The sequence below is a fragment of the Coptis chinensis genome, chromosome 2 (genome assembly GCF_015680905.1).
Source record: "Coptis chinensis isolate HL-2020 chromosome 2, ASM1568090v1, whole genome shotgun sequence".
NCBI lineage: Eukaryota > Viridiplantae > Streptophyta > Magnoliopsida > Ranunculales > Ranunculaceae > Coptis > Coptis chinensis.
In genome coordinates this window covers 17,821,455-17,842,535 of record NC_141457.1, presented here as the reverse complement: position 1 = coordinate 17,842,535, position 21,081 = coordinate 17,821,455, and the positions used below count along the sequence as shown (strand labels likewise).

Below are 21,081 nucleotides of genomic sequence, written 5' to 3'. Positions count from 1 at the left end.
ATTTCATTACTTTCGCGTGCCAATATATTATTTGACTACACTACACTCCAGGTAGGCAAATATTCACCAATACTATATTAGCATCTCACATATAAAATAATGGAGTGTATATACATTTCTCCAAGATATTGCATTAATATAACTATCCCAAAGATATTATATCATGTCACAATGCTTCAACGTATCACATACATTTTTATTATAGCATTATTAGGAATATAATGTCTCATAACATCTCAATATCGTCACGTGTCAAAATACACAACATCAATGTAAAATCTTTTCTTAGATAATGACAACCAAATATATATCTTAGCTTCCACAAAGATTTTATTACTACATGTGTCCATATAATATACAACATAAAACGTAGCACAAATAGACAGTCCACAGTCCACAATCAAAGCCCAATATATATATATGATTTACACACTACTCACGTCAAATCTAAATTAGATAATGGCAACCAAGTTATACAAGATCGACAATATTTTATTACTATAGATATCCATATAAACAAACATATGAAAAACTGGGAAAGTCAACATTCAAAGTCAACGGTCAAAGTCAACGGTCAACAATCAAAGTCAACGGTCAAAGGTCAACACATCATGGTCAAGGTCAAACTCAACATGTCATGGTCAAAGTCAAAGTCAACATGCCATGGTCAAAGGTCAAAGTCAACGGTCGATGGTCAAAGGTCAAAGTCAACCGTCAATGGTCAAAGTCAAAGTCGACATGTCATGGTCAAAGTCAAACTGTCGTTTCCCTGTTCGACAAGTCCAGGGTCATAGCCATGGTTCATGGCTAAGGTCAAAGGTGCATGGCTCATGGGCTCATGACCAAGGTCATGGTTCGGACCCAACTGGCCGAGCCCAACCTTAGAACCCGAAAGTTTAAACGTTTAAAGACCCAAGTAGATCTATTTTAAGTCCAATGGACTCGCCCCAAACAATATTAGAACGGCCCAAAACTTTAGATCGACCCGGCTAAAGCAGTTTTAATTAGTTTGGCCCAAATCCGGAATAGAACTCGGCCCCCAACTAACACTAAACTGAAATTTCGGTCCAGCCACTATTGAAATTTCGGCCAAGCCAATAAAACATTTCGGCCCAACAACTTAAAATAGAAATGGGCCCAACACAACTTAAAAAATGAAATGGCCCAACCACTTAAACTAGCTAAGGCCCAAACCGAAACCAAAAGGCTTTGGCCCAGGCCCAAATCGGTGAACAGTGTCATCTCCTTCACTGATTCTCTTCCACCACCGGCCACCAAATCGCGCCGCCACCAAATCGCGCCTTTTCATCCAGTCGGTTCGACTCCCCATCCAAACCCAACCAACTTTAACAAAGGCAAAAACTCCAAATCATACAATCCAAAAACTATTCCTAAATCTAGATCTGGAATTTCGGCCACCATTAGAGCTTGTTCCAAGCTCAAATCGACAGCCCCAACCATCCCCACTACCACCAAACATCATCCCCTCAACCCACCATACAAAAACACAGTTTAAACAATTTTAAAAACGCACCAAAAAAATCCTTCGAAAACACAAGAATGGCAATGCGCCATTGACGTCGGATTCGAAGCTCCATTACGCCTTAATCGTCAAGCCCCCACTCAACAGCCCCACACACACAACCAATACACCACAACAATTAAACCACCCATCCGGCGTATAGCAGTTCAACCAATATCATAACCGGCGACGCCATTGATGAACAGTCGCGAGCTTTCTGACCACACCCAATATCCATCCTAACATTCTAACCACCGATTTCAACCAACCCATCCCCATCACCGTTTAACGGACATAAGCGGACGGAGGAGCCGCCATTGCGGCTCCTCGAAGCTTTGCTCTTCAAAGCTTTGGCGGTTCGAATCAATAATATAAAAAAACCAACACTATGCTAACCTTAGCCCATTTAACACTTGGACATTATAGAGAATAACTACTGAAAATAAACGAAACCTTAGGCGGTAAAAAAAAATCTTGTTTGTATAGCCGAAAAATTATAAATCCGGTGAAATAGCAAAAACTACTCACCTATATGAACAGCTCCTACGAATTTCTCCGAGTCCGAAATTGAATCGCAAAGCGCTCCACCCTCCGGAAATCCGGCTTTCATCATGCCACGCCTTCATTTTTAATATTCTATTATTCTCTGAACCCTATTTTCTAGAAAAAAGTGTTTATATACTTGGGTCCGAAACCCAAGCCCAATGCAGACTCGGGCCCAAAACCAGGCCCACATATCCCGAGTCCGGTCCGATCAATTTTGAAAATAAATAATTTAATTAATTAATAAATATAAAAATACGTATTTAAAAATACGGGCGTTACACTTGGTCTTGGAATTGAAGCTTTGACAACATGTCAATAGGGTCATAATGTCGTTAATTGTCACGAAAATCCACTGGTTTAGCAATCAAATATGTCAATAAATCAAATTTGGCTTATATGTTAATGCATCTCATTCATCTGTACGTTACGTTCTTTTAGGATTTTTTTTGTTTATAAATGTAATCTTTGTACTAGAGTTATTGGATTGTTGCAATAGAACGACTGTAGCTATATTAAGGGTTCTAATATTGCAGACAAATGATGAGTGAGAAGGTACTTTTGAAACTGAATGCCTAAGAGGCTAGGTGCAGATATAGTTATACTTCTTTTGAAAATTTGCAGCTAGACAAAGTAATTATAATGTGAGATAGTTTGGAAGTGATAAGAAAGCTGAAAAATAAAGGCAGGGGAGCTGGATTGGTGACAAGAAAATAGAGTCCATATCATTGGACCTCCCTTATCAAATTTTTGTTTGGAGTTATAGATTTAATAAGTTTTTGGGGTAACCTTGGCGTTAACCTGGGAGTCTCAGTACAACAAGACTTGGGTCAATACTATGTGACTGTTTTGTATCTGTATATGTATGTGCATAGACTTTAGTCTTTTCTTAGACATTCTTTTCTGACTTTTGTCTATGTGTAACTTAATAGCTTCTGTATTATGGTTCAAAAGTTCAATACAATTCTGCTTGTATTATGGTTCAAAAGTTCAATACAGTTCTGCTATGATGGAGATGTACAGTTATAAAAATACTTACTGTCTTATACAAATAGTTTGGCTTAAAAACACGTGCATAAGTACAACAAGACTTGGGTCAATACTATGTGACTGTTTTGTGTTTTGTGTCTGTATATGTATGTGCATAGACTTTAGTCTTTTCTTAGACGTTCTTTTCTGATTTTTGTCTCTGTGTAACTTAATAGCTTATGTATTATGGTTCAAAAGTTCAATACAATTTTGCTAGGATGGAGATGTACAGTTATAAAAATACTCACTGTCTTATACAAATAGTTTGGCTTAAAAACACGTGCGTATGCACGTGCATCTTACTAGTATCATTAATGTTAGCACAATTTTTTTCCTTCTAAAGTCTTAAAACCCGTCCCTCGAGTTCGATAGTTAACATAATTTTTTTGGATTCTAATTGTAATTGGTAATTATAATTATGTAGGAAAAGCTCATCTATTTTTTTAATAGGGAATAATTATGTTATTTAAGTGATATTAGAAAGGTTTTTCTAAATTATTAATAAAAGAGAGCTTGTTCTAATATTAGTGAGGAAAATTGGGAATAATTATATAATTTAAGTAATATTAGGGAGACTTTTCAAAATTATTAATAAATACGGGGTTTGTTCTAATAATTTTTGTGAGGGAGGTGTTTCGAAATTGAGCAACTATGGAGATTACAAATTACCTACTAGACCGTGGAGAGGGGTTTCTAAATACCCAGCAAATCATATAGTGTAGAGATTAAATAAGGGGGCTTTTATCAAATCTTTCAAACAAATAGTCAAACATGGATCGTGTATTTGTGTGGTGGACTGGTGGTGTACTCGGACTGCAAGAGTTTAGTTAATATGCTAAATGGGAACCAAGCTGATATATCTTGGGAGATAAAAACACTTTTGATGTCTTTTCCTTTTGTTTGGGAAAAGAAAAGAGGGTTTCCTTGAAGTGAGGCAAACTTTATACGAGTTGCTAAAAGAAGAAATATTAACTACCTTCAACTTTAAAAAGAATATAAAATTAACTAGCTTGAATTAACTTAGAACCATCTTTTATATGAGTTATTCCAAATATTAGAACCTTAAGTGCGGAAACCCGATCCAATTCCAATAAGCAGCTATGAAATCATGTATATTTTCTTTTGCAACTAGTAGCACAATAAAAAGATAAAAATGACTACAAAACAAGTAGTGTTTAGCTATAGCCACTTCTGAAGGACATGCATTATCTATCAACAAGATCACAATTAGATATTCTTACCGATTAATGTAAATAATTCAAGCTGCATGAATATATATTTTTATATTGTTGCAGAAAGTATAGTACTGAAGATCAGATTAAATGAAACAAAAATTTTATTCGTGGGAATAATAGATCATTTACATTCAGTATTGGAAGCTCTATCATCCTGATTTTCCTAACCCTTTTCCTAACAAACGCTTGTGACAAAGATAGACATAGTACAAACAAACTATATATAATTGACAACCACTCAAATGAACCAATATGAAACTCAAGAAGTTAGACATCGAAGATATAGCGCTGGTCCTTTTAGAATATTATACTGGCAATGAAGTGGCAACTACTATGCATTAGCAATCACTTCTGGTGCATCATATCCTTATAGTTCCTTCTCTCAGAATCAACTCGTTCAAGCCTGAATCGCGCTTGAACATGAGAAATGTAACTTGCAGCCTTCATATCAACACTTTCATCACCAGTACCATAATAGGCATTATAATCAACATAGTTTTTTGTGTCCCGACCACCATCTGATTTCACAAATGAAGAAGGAACTACAAACTCCTGATCAACAAGAAAACCAACAGTAGTAGTAGGAGGTGGTGGACTAGGCTTAACCTTACTAGCACTATATTGCACAGAGGTGTTGGGCTTGGCTGGTGGTGTACGATAGAAAGACATAACTAGCTTATTTCCCTTCATGAATCCAGATTTGCGCTTACGATTGGACTCCATTACTTTGTGTTAAGTAGAACTTTGTTAAATCCAAAACGGACGATGAAGTTTTTTTATTTCGGATGACGAAGTTACAACATGGAGTACACATATATATAGTATTTAGCTAGTGTGGTGCTGGTGTGACTTGTGTTTGGACTTTGGAGTTAAAGGTGGTCCTTTAGTAACCAAATATCTGAAACAGTACTGTCTCTTGGTCCTAGACTATGAATTTGGTTCTTAAGACGGTCAATATATTCTCATGTATAATTTTTTTACAAAAAGTGCTTTACAGGATTTGGAAATTAAACTAGATATATGTGGGAACTTTTATGATATGATCTGGTTAGGTACAAATATAGTACAGTACAGTTTTTGTTTATTTTTATTTTTATTTTTTTATTTATTTATTTATTTTTTAACCGGGTGTCCGGGCCAGTTTAGGCACACCTCGACTAATCCCGGGTAAAAAGGCTAGAAAGTAGAAACCATTATTCAATATGAAAATATGAAGTTTAAAAAGCTCTGTACTTCTATAGAGTCATACACTACTCATACTCCATTTATCGTGGTTTGATGATTCAAAAATTATTTTATTAAGATAATAATTCGTAATAAATATCTAATAAAGTTCATTCGCTTTTTAGAAGATCTTTGAGTGTCGTACTCTTCACCACAGTATACCAATGATACTGGAGTTACATAAAAATCTACAAGCAATGGAATAAATGGATAAGACCAGTGTCTTTTTCAAAAATTCTAGTACTGGGGGATAGAATATAACGAAAAGAATGTAATCCTCTCCAATCTTCATAACTCTAGTTTCGTAACAGAATAAGAAAGAACAACTGACCATTGTATAACAAAGTCTTAAAGAGGGAATTAACTGTAGTCTCTACAAACAGAGATACATTACCAACCTGCTATGGCTCATACTCGATAAGTTCATACATCGTACAAGAATATTAGTAAATAATAATGATAAACTAGAACGTATAATACCATATCTTGGAAAAAGATAATTCTACAATTTTATTTCAGTAGTTCATTTGTATATAGTTATTCTCAATTATGTGATCCTTTTGGCATAAAAGATATCCAAAGTAAGAGGTAGAAGCAGATTCAAACATGACAGACCCAAAACTAGCTTACTCTGCACTGTTTGGGAGTAAGCACTCCTTAATAATTCATGTAATAAAAATCAAACCTTTCATCTTCACCTTTTGTATGATAGATGAAGCTACGGCTATGGATAGTCATGGGCTCATGGCTACAGTGGTCCTGCAACTTGGTATGTGTTGCTTAAATTGCTTTACTTGGGCATGAACATGAAAATAGACACCAATAAAGTTCCACTTCTTTCGTGTCTTCGTGATCCAATATCGATAAAAGATTCTATCTGGTAGACAGGTCACATGCCAAGGCATCAAGTGGACTGTTGGGATTGCCTTTAGCGCTTTATTCAGGTTATTGATTGATTACGAGTCTACTCTATGCCTCTAACGGTATGGGTAGCTATAACCTCCAAGCAGGGCTAAAGATTAAAACCAGCTATATATATCGTATATATATCAGTATACTTATTCTGTGTTAATACACATCGACATTAACTCATTCCAAATGTTGCCGTGACTATCTATAAAACGCCAGATATTATATCAGGAATATATATCTGTATTTCATGGACAAATGAATGAATGATTACTTAATAGGCAATAGAACACAATTAGAGTTCTTTCTTAGTAGATCACTTGATGGTAAAGCTTTTGGAGGAAAGCCAACAGTAGAACACTTGCACTGAAAAATTCTAGTTGATTTATACAGATCCGTCAAAGGAAATGGTAAGGCATCAATGGTTTGCCATTCCTTGTTGGATGTTTCTCTGCACCAAAGCAATAGACTTTGCCTCCAGCTTATTCTTTCACTTAGCAGTTAAAATCGGTTTTCGGAACTAATCGGTTAATCGGCAATTTAATCAGTTATATCAAATGTATATATTTGACACTTTCAAAAATATCAAATTCTCATAATCATATCTAACTAACTCAAATTTGGAGTACTATAGAGATGTCAAACAACACAAAAATTAAGCTAAATATTTAAATGAATAAGAGGAGAGAGAAGCGATAATATATAAGAGATCGATAATACAATAATTTGTATATTTAATTTTCGTTTGAGGGAAAAAATAAATAAACTCTTAGTTTTGTGTATTAATTATGTTACATTATTATTAATACGGTTTAAGAATCTAATTCGATAATTTTACGTCTTTTTTTAGGTGGGGAACCAATATTTTTAGTAATTTTTTCTTGGTTTAGCGATAAATCCGACATCTCAACCGATCAATCGGTCAATTCGGTGATTAAATCAATTCGGTGAGAAATTTTTTAAAATCGGTAAAAACTAATCGGTTTACAAGTGATACGCGATTAATCACCGAGATGACCGATATTGATAGCATAGTTCTTTCCTAACATTTTGACGCACGTGTTTATTAGGGGAAAAATGCAATAACTTTGCCTCCAAAACAGTGCTATTAGGTGCTAATTTTGTTAATTATTAGAATTTGACATAATGAGGGTTTTTTTTTTCCAATGAAAGGATGATTTCATTAACAACTATACAATAAGATAGCACAATCATTCACTATTAGGGACTTGGAAATAGGCCGAACATCCTCCATCCAATAGTTGTGACCAACCAAAAAGCCCCAAGAAGCGAGATGATGAGAAGTAGTATTACAAAAGCGATGAATATAAACAAAAATAACCGAAGAGAAAAACTCCACTAGTTTGAGAATATTATGAATCAGGATACTGTTTGTCCACGACAAGTCATCCAAATTCCCTGAGATTAATGTAGATGAGTTTCGATCAATGTTAATGTAGTTGCAGAAGCTGCAGCTTTCAAAACCTTAATTAGGTTTTAAGTTGAATGCAAGTAAGAAATGCTTTTAAGTGCGTTTGATGAAAGAATAAATCCTGTAATATATGGCCCATAAGTCCGAGGGTGCTACAACTTAATCCTCGATCATAATATGTGATATCCCTGGGCGAGGCCTGAGGAGGGGGTATGATGGAAAGGAAAGGCTTTTGTATATGTATGTGGTTGATTCTTGTAGTGGTGTGATCCCACTTCGCTTAAGCGGCTGGACAAAGACCTTGACTATAAGTAATTAATCTACCAAATTCTAACATCGAGGCTTTTTCCGGATCATTTGGCTATGTGGTTGTTGAGAACTCTACAATTAAGCGTGTTCGGGTAGGAGTAGCTTTCAGGATGGGTGACCTCCTGAGAAGTTGCTGTCCGGAGTCTAAAAACCCCACTGCCCCGCACTGTCAGAGGTCCGCAGTCGGGTAAGATGGAAATGCGCCTAGCCCGGGTATGGGTGACATTGCCCCATGGTGGTAGGATGGAGTAATTCTTTAGAATTGCATACATCGGAGGAAAGTTTAATTTTTTCGAAGATATACCTTTTACAACTTTCAGTAAGATGTAACAACTCATAAGCCCATCCAAACCATTGTCACTCTTTGGAGTTGCTTTCGATCTATGACACTAGTTTCAATCTGGCACATTATGAAATGGGATAAGAATGAAATGGACCACTTGACGAAAGTAACTCTACTAACCAAATATATGGATCGTCTGCTGTGCTGGTAAGGTTGTGCTTGGATTAGACTCTTTAGGCCTGACTAACGTTGAGGAATTGGTTTTTCTCTCTAAATTGTTTCCGTTTTTAAATTCCTTTGCTCTTTTCCATATATATGGGTGTAAATCTTGCCACCTGTTCATCTAGTTCATACGGATGAGCAATCTTTTTCAATTGTTTCAAGTGTAAGTAAATAAAATATGTCTGCAATGATATTTCATTAAGAACATATCACAGTTTTCCCATCTCGATCGGTTTGAGGAGATTTTGGCAAGGATACTAAGCAGATTGGTGCGAAAAGGCGTAAAATATATAGATATATACTCACCATAGTAAGTAGGAAAATCATCTATCCAAGCAAGTAAAATAGATGGGAGAATTACTTGCCGTGACTACTTGTATGGCTAAGAATCACCCCACTTAGACAGAAAACCTCACTTGATAACCTAGTTGGCATTTGCCGACAAGAAGGTGAAAATGTCCAGCACTCTCTACTTCTGGTTCTCTGTTTTTTTTTTTTTTATCCAGGTCGTTCACCATTAACATTCCTTTCGACCCCGGCTCCAGGAAGTCCTGAGATACAAGACCACACGTCTGCAGATACCATACCAAATTTTAGTGAGGGTTTGGTATGCACTCTAGATCATTAGGTTCTGAAAACACTTCTGACCAGTTTCCTTAAAAGCCAGAGTATTGATCTTATCCTTCACCAGAAAGAAACTGTTTCAAGTGGTCTAGATTGTCAGAGATAACTAATAGACAATCTAAACAAGATTTTTATGGATGAGAGATATGCTTCTGTCCAGTGGCGGAGCCCCACTGAATTTTCTAATACGGTTTATAACTTCATCATAACAACTTTTTGAATAGAAAAATTCATTAGAAAAATTAACCCAATCTACAAGAATGAGTATAGATTATTTACTAATAATATAAACACAAAGAAATTCATTTCGTATAACGTATAACTCCAGTAACATAATAATTTTCACCATTTTGCTCAGCGAATTGAAGGACGCCCCAAGCCAGTTGAAAGACCCACCTTTAGGAAGCTAGTGTTGGATGATTGTTTTGTTCAACCTTGAACCTCCAAAAACGATGAGAAACCAAGTAGTAATAGTCAATAGTGTAATACCATATGCTTTGTTCAATTGTTCAATTACGTAGAGCAATAGGTTTGAGAGAACAAGAAATTGGGCCTAACACCCAATTTTAGAGAAAATGAAGTCTAGAGGACACAGTTTTTGGTGAGTAACTCACAAGGACAAATTCTAGCAATTAGTAACTCACGGACCTACGATTTCAAATTTAGTAATTAAGGACAAAATAAGTTGGCCCGGCCATTTTATTTTTTTTAAATGCAAGTTATACCCTTTCGTGAAAATAACCCTCAAGGACAAATGGTCCGGATTTAAAATAAATATTTTTCAATTTTACTCTTTCTGTCATTTTACTATGAACAATGAGTGTTCATACCTTTTGTTGGTGTATGAACAATGATTGTTCATATCAAAATAGGTGAATGTACCTTATACAATATATTGATGTATGAACATTGAATGTTCATACCCAAAGACTATGAACATTCAATGTTCATACCCAAAAGACCAAGGACTATGAACATCCAATGTTCATATCTAAAAGACTATGAACATTGAATGTTCATACTCAATCAATGTTCATACCCAAGGACTATGAACATCGAATGTTCATACCCAATCAATATTCATACCCAAGGACTGTGAACATTGAATGTTCATACCCAAAGGACTATGAACATTGAATATTCATACTCAATCAATATTCATACCCAAGGACTGTGAACATTGAATGTTCATACCCAAAAGACTATGAACATTGAATGTTCACTATGAACATTGAATGTTCATACCCAATCAATATTCATACCCAATTACTGTGAACATTCAATGTTCATACTAAATACACCAGGTCGTTTCATCTGGGCCAGGCTGTTAATTATTTCGCGTCAGGGGTATACTTGACATTTCATCTACCCAATCCGTTTTTTATTTCGCGTCAAGGGTATACTTGACCTTTCATCTACCCGGTCCTTGAGAGTTACAAAAATAAAAAGGTGTCATTGAGAGTTACTTTTTCGGTATTTTTGTCCTTGAGAGTTACTCTCTGTTGAGAGAAGAGCTATAGGTGTCAAACAAAAAGACAACACGTAGGTAGGCCGGGTATTTTTTATTTTATTTTTGCTACTTTGCTAGTTAAACTTTTTAAATGATATAAGAAAAGAAGGCAGTTGAGAAATTAAAAAATTTAAAATATGAGGCAAAGCCGCAAAGGAACAAGTGGGTATTAAAGTTGCACATTTTGTTTAGGTTGTTACAACAGTCTAACACTACTATTTTTTTTTCATCAAAAGTTCGGAGAGTGGGAGGGGGCAGGCCCTACTGGTCATGAATACCGCCCCTCTTCTCGGAGACTCCGACAACATTATCTCCCTTCAATCGGCATGTAAATAATAATAATGCATTAATTTGGTAATTTTGGTGAATGCTCTATGCACATAACCAATTTTAAAGAGACAAATCAATGAATGTGCTTATGTGCCTACAATTTTAAAGAGATAAATTCTCTAAAATTACTACGAGATTTCTACTAGTCATGAACTATAATAGCTACAAAAAAAAACGACTTTACCCGACTGACAATAACAGTCGGCAAAAATATTATCCGACAAACAAAAACTGCCGCATGACTGTCGGAAAAATGCTCGGTCGACATAGACTTCCGACAGTAAAAATCAATCAGAATGGTCCGTCGGCGTTGATAATCTTTGCCGACGGATATTCTTGGAGGGGTTGACCATCAGGTGTACTTGCGACAGTTTGTGTCCGTCGGCAATTAGCCTTTTTTTTAAAAAAAGAATATATAAATTTATACAGCATCACATTATTTTTCAGGCCAACATCACAATTATTATAAAAGAGCTACACTTGGTATCTAGCACAAATAGAAATGACATGTAACAAAAATGAATCGATGAAATTATAAATTAAAACCAATAACCACAAGTTCAAATCAAATGCTTAAAACACAGTCTTACATGAATTGTACAACTAAAAGACTGAAAGACTAAAAGAAACTTGCTGAACCAATTTATCACTTAAAAAGCTAGCATCAAGAAATTGTACAACTCTCAAAAAGGAGGAAAAAAATGAAGACATAATTGGAATGACATTTTTGAAGTTAATCTTCAAGTTCGTTAGTGATTCAAAATGAGAAGAAAAAATTATTGACATGGGTACTGAACTATAGTGAATTTTACATTATGGGTACTGTATTATTATTTTTTTTTTGCAAAATAGGGTACGCGTATATTTCGAATATTGCTAATATAGGTACTCATTATGTACGCTATTAAGTATTTATAATTATACATATTTGATGATTTGGCAAACGGAGTCAACAAAATGCGTACACATGCATGGCAAGTCAGTGTTCACGTAACTAGCGCATGCACGAAGCACATGAGTCTCCATCTAAATGAGGATTCGCAAAATAATGGACGCACGCTCTCACGTATGAGAAAACTAATGGTACACTCACGTGAGTCGTCAAGAACTTTGCTTTCTCAAAGTCCCCAATTTTGATCTCCCTCCAAAATCCTTAATTTTACAAATACTCACAACGGTCTTATTCAAGATCAAACCAAAATTGGGGTTTCTCTTCATCCATTTACTGCAAACATCAAAACCCAAAATCATACAAAAAGGAGAAACCACAACAACAACAATCTCGAACAAAAAGCAAACAGGAGCTCTATTTTTCCAAAATGAACTTGCACAAATGAAGGTAATTGCAAAACCGAATCCCCCCCCCCCACCCCCCCCCAAACTAGATGGGGAAATTAGGGACAAAACAAAAGTCAACTTGGGTTGACGTGTTTTTTTGTGTGTGTGTATTTGGGGTGGGGAGGAGGAGACCCTAATTTCCCATCTAGTGGGGGTTGTAATACTCGTTAACCCTAATATTTATGTTTGTCCTTGTGTGAGATCTATACATTCTTTTAGATTCAAAATTTGTTGTTAACTTTTATTTCTTCAGTAATTAGTACATGTTTTGTTCACTACGGGTTGAATGTCAAGTTTGTGATGAGGTTGGACACTCAGTTATTGAGTCCCAATTTATGTACTCTCCCTGTAAGGAAGCTATATGTGATGGGATCCTAATGTTGGGCATATCACAAACAACAAAGAATCCAGGACGGAAGTACTTGAAGTGCCAACATCAATCATGTCCAAGTTATATGCAATGGTTAGATGAAGTTGTTTCTGAAAGACTGTTTGGGATTGGATCAAGCTCATTAAGAAACAAATGCTTTAAGTGTGGTCAAGCAGGCCATTGGATGCCCGAGTGCCCATGGGTAGATTGTGACTGCAAGAGAAAGGATTGTAAGGGAGTGAGGTCTGTTAACACTACCAAGTATGGAATGAATGCTGGAAAAAAGTATTTGAAATGAAAAAGTTGCGGGGGATTTGAATGGCTTGAAGATGCATTGAAGATGGAGTCAAGAAAGAAGAGAACCACTTTGACAACGGAACCCATTGTTACCTTAAAAATGGCTCTATCTGAATTCTCAAAGCTAAATAGAAAAGGATGAGCATGTTTTAGCTTTTTAAGATGTAATATGTCAGAGTTTTAGTTTTCCGAGCAAGTTCAATGGAAATGCAACAGCAGAAGCAGTTGCAAAAACTGAGCGAGGAGAATTCATAAAAGCCGTTTTCAGAAGATTTTATGCAACTAACTCAGAAGAAGTAGATCTTGTTGCCGTTGAAGTGGCTAGTCTATTTGCCAAAAGCCTGGAATGTAGGCATGTGGAGTTCCTTGGAGACAATCAAAGTATTATCAGAACAGTTAATAACCTTCTTGAAGAATGTTGGTGGCCATTTAGAATTGTTGTCTATCACATTTTAAATATTTTGGCTGATCTAGTATGTTTTAAGTTTAGTTGGTTAAGTAGGTCTTTTATTAGGGAGGCTCATGAACTAGCTGCCTGGGCTAAGGCTACAAATTCGAGCACTCTTCCACCTTGTATTGTTGATTCAGGTGTCCAAACCATTAAATTATGATTAATGAAATATCCATTATCGAAAAAAAAAATTTGTTTGAGTTTTAGCTCAACTTTTGTTCCAACTATTAGAGTGTTAGTTCAAGCTGTTAGCAGAAGACTCAATTCTGACATAAAAGAAACAACTACAGTGCTATTAACAAAAGACAAACACATAGTACTCAATTCTGACAGAAAACAACTACAATCATAAAGCAAAAGACAGACATATAACAAACATACAAGTTTGGTTTACATTCCTTAACAAAAGACTCTTAAAAAAACTAGACTAGACAAAAATACTAGACACCAATACTTCTTCTCCAGAGTTTTTCCTAGAGTTTTCATGCACACACTTGCAACTTCCAGTGCTAAAACAACTTCTTTAATTTGTTTTTTAGATGACCCTGCTTCTACTGCTGGGGCTGCTGTGCTTGAGGTGTTTGCTTGAAGCCTAGTTGATCTCCTTAATGAGACAGGCAACTTCTTTTGAAAACCTGGTGGTGGCTCATTATTATCTGAAGCAACAATTGTTTCTTTCAGAACACAGTAGGGAAGACAATTTTCTGCTTTTCCTTCTTCCTCAAGTACCTCAATGTAGCACAACTTTTTACACTTATGATAGACTCCAATATGTAGGTCTCCATCTTAGTACACCATCTCCATGAACACATTCCTTCCCTGTGTTGTCTTCATCATTTCACATAGTTTATCATAGGACTCACTTAACTTAGATGTGTCCATCTGAACACTCTTCACGACTCCTTTCACCATGTCAACCTGAGAGTGATCATGTGATTTCAAATAGTGGTGAGAGTAGAGAGTGGTGTGAGTTGAGACCGAGCTGTTCTTATGTAGGAGATGAGTATTGGCATGCATTGGTACCTATAAAGAAATCAATACACACTACTACTCAATTAACACATTCATTAAGCACAACTTACAATGCAACAAATATTATATACAATCTATCCAAAACAATTCCAAATCTAAGTCTTAAGTCAATATAAAGTTTACACCATATTCGAATCCATATTCAAAGATAACCCACAAAAAACCCAAAAATGCAACCCAAAAGAAAAGCCATAATAGCACATTTATTTCAAAATTGGCCTAATAGTGTTTGTCTTGGTCTTAGTTGCACCAGCTCTGGTCTTAGTTGTAGCAACTCCTTGTTTACTTGTCATTGACCTTGTGGTTGGTGACTTGCATTCAGTTATTGTTGGTTTACTATCTACCTTGGACTTACATTTAGCTGTTGTTGGTTTCCTAGCTGTCTTGGTCTTATTTCCAGCTTGAATTGGCCTTGCTTGAGTCCCATGAGCTCCAGCTTGACTTTCTTGAGTTCCAGCTGCTATAGGTGTAGCTACACTTTTAGTCTTAGCTCCAGATGCTTTTGGTATAGGAACATTAATATTTTTAGCTGTAGAAGATGAACCTATACTATGTCTTGAACCTGAACCATTATAAACTTTGATTGGTGGTGCATTGTTTCCTCCTAAACAAATGAAAGGATTGCCAGTGTATTCTGATATATATAGGCCATAACCTTTTGGTGGCACTTCTTTTATCCCAGAAGTAGTCTTTCTCTTCTTGGTTTGGTCATACAATATATATTGAAATATATAAACAATGCAAGAACAACCATTAATATAAACCTAGGCAGTTTAAGCGCCTATTAATCGCCGCTCAATTAGCGCATATGCACTATGTGCTACTTGACCGATCCAATCAAGAAAACATTTAGAGCTCTAAGTGGGTGCCACAAATCGAGCAATTTCTTCCTCTTAATCGGCCGATTTTCGAGAAATCGGTATAAAAAAAACGCCGTTTAATCATTCTGCTGGTTTTGTTTTTGTTTTTTTTAAGTCCACAAAAAAGCCCAAAAGAGAAAAACGTACCCACTAATCCATATATTGAAAACGTTTTACTTCACCAAGGAAAAACAATCAAAACCGTAAAAGGTGAAAAACCACAAAAGAAAACCCTTAAGCTAGTTAGCACTCCACCACTCAGACTTGTAGTTTTTTTTTTACTTTCTTTTGTTTTAGGTTGTTATATCACTTATATGTGACATATGTATTATAGGTTACCTAAAGCGATTAATTCTGATTAATGGGATTAATAGTTATAAGCTCTTGGAGCGACTTGCTCCCGATTAGCGTTTAAACTGCATAAATATAAACTAATAAGGATAAACCTAAATAGTATAAACACGAGTTAGATAACTAGTAACTTGAGATGGTTGCACACTGGGTGGTGGCATGGTTAGCTGAGGAGTGGACTCTGGCTATGATGTTATGTTCTTACTCTTTCTCTTCCCCCTTACACTAACCAATACAAGAAACCTGACTTTTAGCCATGACCAACATCCATGGGTAGAGGGCTTTAGCCACGGCTATCGCCTGGCGCAAGTCCATGGGGTTTTGACCTGTAGGGAAAAGTTTAGCTACAACGAATGACCGTGGGTAAATGCGACGGTCCACAAAACAGCTCAAGCCGTAGCAACTACCACAGCTCGTGGTTGTGGCAAAAGCTGTGGCATTCATTTTTGTGAGAGATAAAAGCTGTGGCATAATCCGTAGTAAAAATACCTTTGCCACACACATCTTTTTGCTTTATCTACGGACATTGGCCATGGCTAAAATGTTTTAGAATTAAAAATAAATAAAAAATACATATGCTTGTTTTATCTTAGGTCCACTTTTGCTTTTCAATTAAGCTAATAATCCATCCATCTTAATAACAATATTACAAAGAAGCCACATATTCCCAATCAAAATTCCTTTGCCGAAAAACAGATAAAGAGATGGATATTCATACAAGTATAAAATTATAATAATTAAAAAAAAATCCATAGCATTTATTACCACAATCTCAATATAATATGAATTTTCAAATATTTTTCAATATATTTCATCACCCCGTAAAAGTAATAATGTCTTAGTTCACCTCTCACATGTTTCTCCGTTACGTTTTATCATTCCCTTGAATACTGTAAAGTTCTAAATTATTATTAAGGGTAAATTAGTAAAGGACACTTGAACCTTAGGGGCGATTACGTACTGGGCCAGTCGGATAGATGGTTAGCTGACGTAACGTAAATTAATTTAACACCGACCGAGGAAATCCAATTAGTTCCGGAAAACCACTTGAAAAGTTCTTAGATTTCATATAATTGGTTACTTAGAATATACTAAAAATCAAAAAGAAGATAAATAAGAAGTGATAAAATAATTCGATACGTAGTAAACTCGTGGGCACCTAACTAAATAATTTAATAGTCAATAAAAGTCCGTCGCCTGCAAACCCGGAAACTGTAAAACTGGACAAGTCGCCGACGACGGACATTGCCGTCACTATTTCTCGATATCGCGGCGCAGAAACTTAGCGGCGTTACGCGAGGGCGGGGGATTCAAAACCGGGTTGGATGCTAAATTAGAAGGTAAGGGTAGGATGGTCTTTTGACAACAAAATAGACAAAATCGCACCAAAAATCGCACAGAACAAAAAAAATCGCACTTCTTCTTCCCCAATTCGCACCTTTTAAAACCCTAAGAGAGAGAAACCGAAATTCTCTCAATTCCCATCGATCCAACCATAAATTCTTCACAACCAAACCTAGGAACACTAAACTGAAGTGAGAGAATTCAAAATTTCTTGGAAATTCGAGCATACCGAAGCCAAATCGCGGCGGCAGTTGGGTTAGTTCCTCTCCAATCGATTCAAACCAAGAATTCCAACACCCAATCCTTAGTAGCACTCAAATCAAGTGTGAAGCTTCGAAAATTCTTGGATTGGCGTCGGGATTCGAAAAAGGTCAGTGAATTTCGTTGTACCGCCGCTGCCGGGTGAGTTTAATCTGCCTCAATCAACAAGTTTAAACTCGATGTTGATAGCTTGCGATGTATTGATGGAAATATTGAACGGGAGTGTGGTATTTCGGCAGTAGCAGTTGGAGAAGCTAGTGAATTTCGAGCGTACCAAGCGAAATCGCAGAGAAAGGTGAGTGCGATTCCGTCTCTATTAGATAATTAGCTTTAAATTTCGATGGAATTGGATATATCGGTTGTAACTGATTGTATTGGGGGTGTTGAAGGTCGGCAGTGGCAGTTTGGAGGAGCTAGAGTGGAGTGAAATAGTGGTGGAGTTTAAAACCGAGGAGGATCGGGCCGACTCGGTAAGAATTTTAAATATTCAATCTATTTTAGAGAATTGATGCTAGTTCACACTTGTTTAAGATCACGTTGAGTATCGAATAAGTGAGAAAGAACACCCACTTAGTAGTATTGGATTAAATGTGAATTGAAGAGTGGAATTTGTGGTAGTTAGAGTTGGGAAAAATCATAATAGTTAGGGGGATTGATAGATATGATTGGCATTGACATGCGGTCCTACAGTGGCTGTAAATGACTACAGAGCCCTGTCAGAGGAACAATGCCAGAAATGGCCTGTAGCTCTGTTAACGGTAGTTAGGTGAAAAATTATCCGAAACCCAATTCTTAACGTCGAGAATTTCTTCTCGGCTTACGCTAGTTAAGAATTCCTCGTTGTTCGATCAATTCTAACAACCGACGTATATGTATATGCTGTATAGGCTTGAATTCGAGTTGATTCGGGTAAGAGGGCTCAATTTGGTTAAGTGGGCTTGAGGAGAAGGAGCTTGCTAAGGTAGGAACCTACATCCCAATATATAGTCCGCTTATTTTCATGCATGATTTGAATTGCTTAAATTGGAAATAGATAGTTTGTGTATCAACCATGCATGTATATATGATATTCATGTTTTGCATTGTATTTCCTCGCTATAAACTATATATATAGATAGCTTTTAGGTGAAATGGGTTTTCGTAAAAATCGGGTAGCGAGGGATTGTTTCTTTGTTAAAAGTGAAAAACTGGTTTTGGGAAAGGTTCGCGTCTCTTGTCTCAGTAAGGAGACAGAGAGATGGATTTTCAAATGCGGGTAAGGATTAGCCGGTTGTTTGTAATTAGGCGCGAGGTTCTGGATTTTTCCCGGAATGGGTGTTGTTATTTACGATGATTCGCCATTTGGGAATCATCGGTTGTTATTTACTATGACTGGCCCGTTTGGGAGTCATAGGTTATTCTACTCGAGGATGGGAAATCCAGGAACTCACACCTACATAATCAACAGTTTTAAAAGAAAAACTACATAGGTAACTAGAGTATTTGAAAATAATCGGTAATATGAGTATATATATATAGATATTACTATGTTTATCACGAGGGGATTTAGAAAAGGAATTGTGAATTCCTATAAAGAAGGAACTGTTGTCGCATTTTCGAGGAGACGGTTCGCTCTCTAGATTCCAACTGGTGGTGTACACCTTCCGAGGTGGTGGGCCACCTTTAAAGGGATGCATCATTGGATGTAGTCCGGGAATTCTTTTCTACTTTTCTAGATAACCATGATTGTAATGTCGGTCATTTGTATGGTGATTAGCTTGTGTGGGGTTACATGTTACCTGGATGAGGTTTAGACGCGAGGAGTGAGAGTTTAGTCCACTCCTGGATGTGTGTCAGGATCCTGAGCAGTCTGCAGTCGTCGAACGGTTGACCACCGTAAGTTAGGGGACAGCCCGTATGGGGGTCGTGGTCACAGGGCCCACCTGAGCCCTAAAAGCTTTGGGGATTTTGTGTGTACGAACACAACAACGGCATTTCAGCTCCCTGCCGGTAAAATCAAGAAAACAACGGTGCATGGTTCACACTGGGAAGTACTGAACTGAGATTGCCTGTGACTAGGGCTGAGTACCAGTCGTACCCTCACCATTCTAATAGGATGCAGCGGTCACAATAGTTGTATGATGATTGTGAAAACTCTATTTTAAATATCAATGAAGCATGTCGAGATGATTTCTGCTAGTTAGTGATGTATATATACATAGTCACAATATTTGAATACTATTATAGAAACCCTGCATATTTCAAATGTTTTCTATAAGTAGACTATTTATTGGCTATGTCGTTTCTCATTGGGCATAGTTGTTTGCTCATCCTACTTAACATTTCAGACGAGCCGATTCAGAGGAGGAGGCTTTTTCCTAACCCCTAGCGATGAGGGTTATGGGGATTTGGGAGGATTCCCTTACGCTTTCTGAGAGACAGAGTCAAGTTTATATTTCAATGTGTATAGAGATAAGCTAGGTTATTCTTTTGCTGTATATAATGAGCATAGCTTTTTTCTTTTGGTTGTATAGTAAGAGGCTAGTTCATTTGGTTGTATATATGGTGAGCTAGGCCATTTTGATGTAATATTTGATGTATTTAAGTAGCAGTTATACTTACATAGTTGGTGGATGGGATTTGATGTTGTTGGAAGGTTGTAGTTAGGATTTTCAGGTTTATGACAGGTTATGACAGGTTTATGACAGGTTTTAGGGTTTACGAATGTCGATCAAACAAAGGAAACTCTGCCAAAATTTCGGTAGAATCGGGATAGGTGTCTGCCTCGAGATTCATTCCACGTCCTCGGGATGTGTGATGGGTCTCGGGGCGTGACAGAAAATGTGGTATCAGAGCGTCCCCTATTAGATCCGTCTGGGAGCTGTAGTGGGGGACTCGGTCGCGACGCGTTTTGTAAGTTTTAGTTGGAACCCGATAAAACCCTAAGTAGTGTTTACGTTCCATTAAACGTTAATACTAGCTTAGCAATGTCGAGACGTCGCACGGGTAGTCGTCTTGTCACAGAGAGCGCGGACACGAGTCAGAAAAATTTGACGAATCGGTCACTATAAGGTTGGAGTGAATTTTCATTTCGAGGTGCAGGGCGCGACCTGCGCTCGCCCAAGCCTTACCTGAGCGCGACCTGCGCTCATCTCTTGAAATTCTACTCGCGCTCATTCTATGCATGTGAGTTCCATAGGGCGCGACCTACGCTTCTTGCATAATTTTGAGAACTCTCTCTCTCTAATGTATCATACACTGAGTTGGCTCTTTGTGTATGTGCAGAATAGTCGCCATGGATCCGAAAAGTACTAGTGGTGATGATGCTACGGATCGTGGTCGGGAGGACCGAATGGATAGGCTCCTCGCTATGATGAATCAAATGGCTCAAGCACAAAATGAGATGAGAGCTGAGATTGAAAGTTTGAGGGCTAGTCGGAGCGAGCCCCAACCTCTTCTAACATCCGCTGTTATTCCACCTGGAGTAACACCAGAGGTAGCATCCCCAACCGTAGCGAGAGTTGAGGAGTTCAGGCCACCAGTACAAAGTCAATCAGGTTTTCTGCTGGCAAATTTCATCAGGTTACGTCCACCTGAATTTGTGGGGTCTTCTGAGGTTAAAGTAG

At 37.1% G+C, this 21,081-nt stretch overlaps 1 long non-coding RNA gene across 1 annotated transcript; it reads right to left on the bottom strand.

Annotated features, from left to right (window-relative positions):
* Nucleotides 1-9,187: 9,187 nt before the first annotated feature.
* Nucleotides 9,188-9,859, bottom strand: LOC147515179 (uncharacterized). The gene is made up of 2 exons (XR_015213380.1): nt 9,729-9,859; nt 9,188-9,280 (listed from the first exon to the last, which is right to left on the bottom strand). It is a non-coding gene; the product is annotated as an uncharacterized LOC147515179 (long non-coding RNA).
* Nucleotides 9,860-21,081: the final 11,222 nt, after the last annotated feature.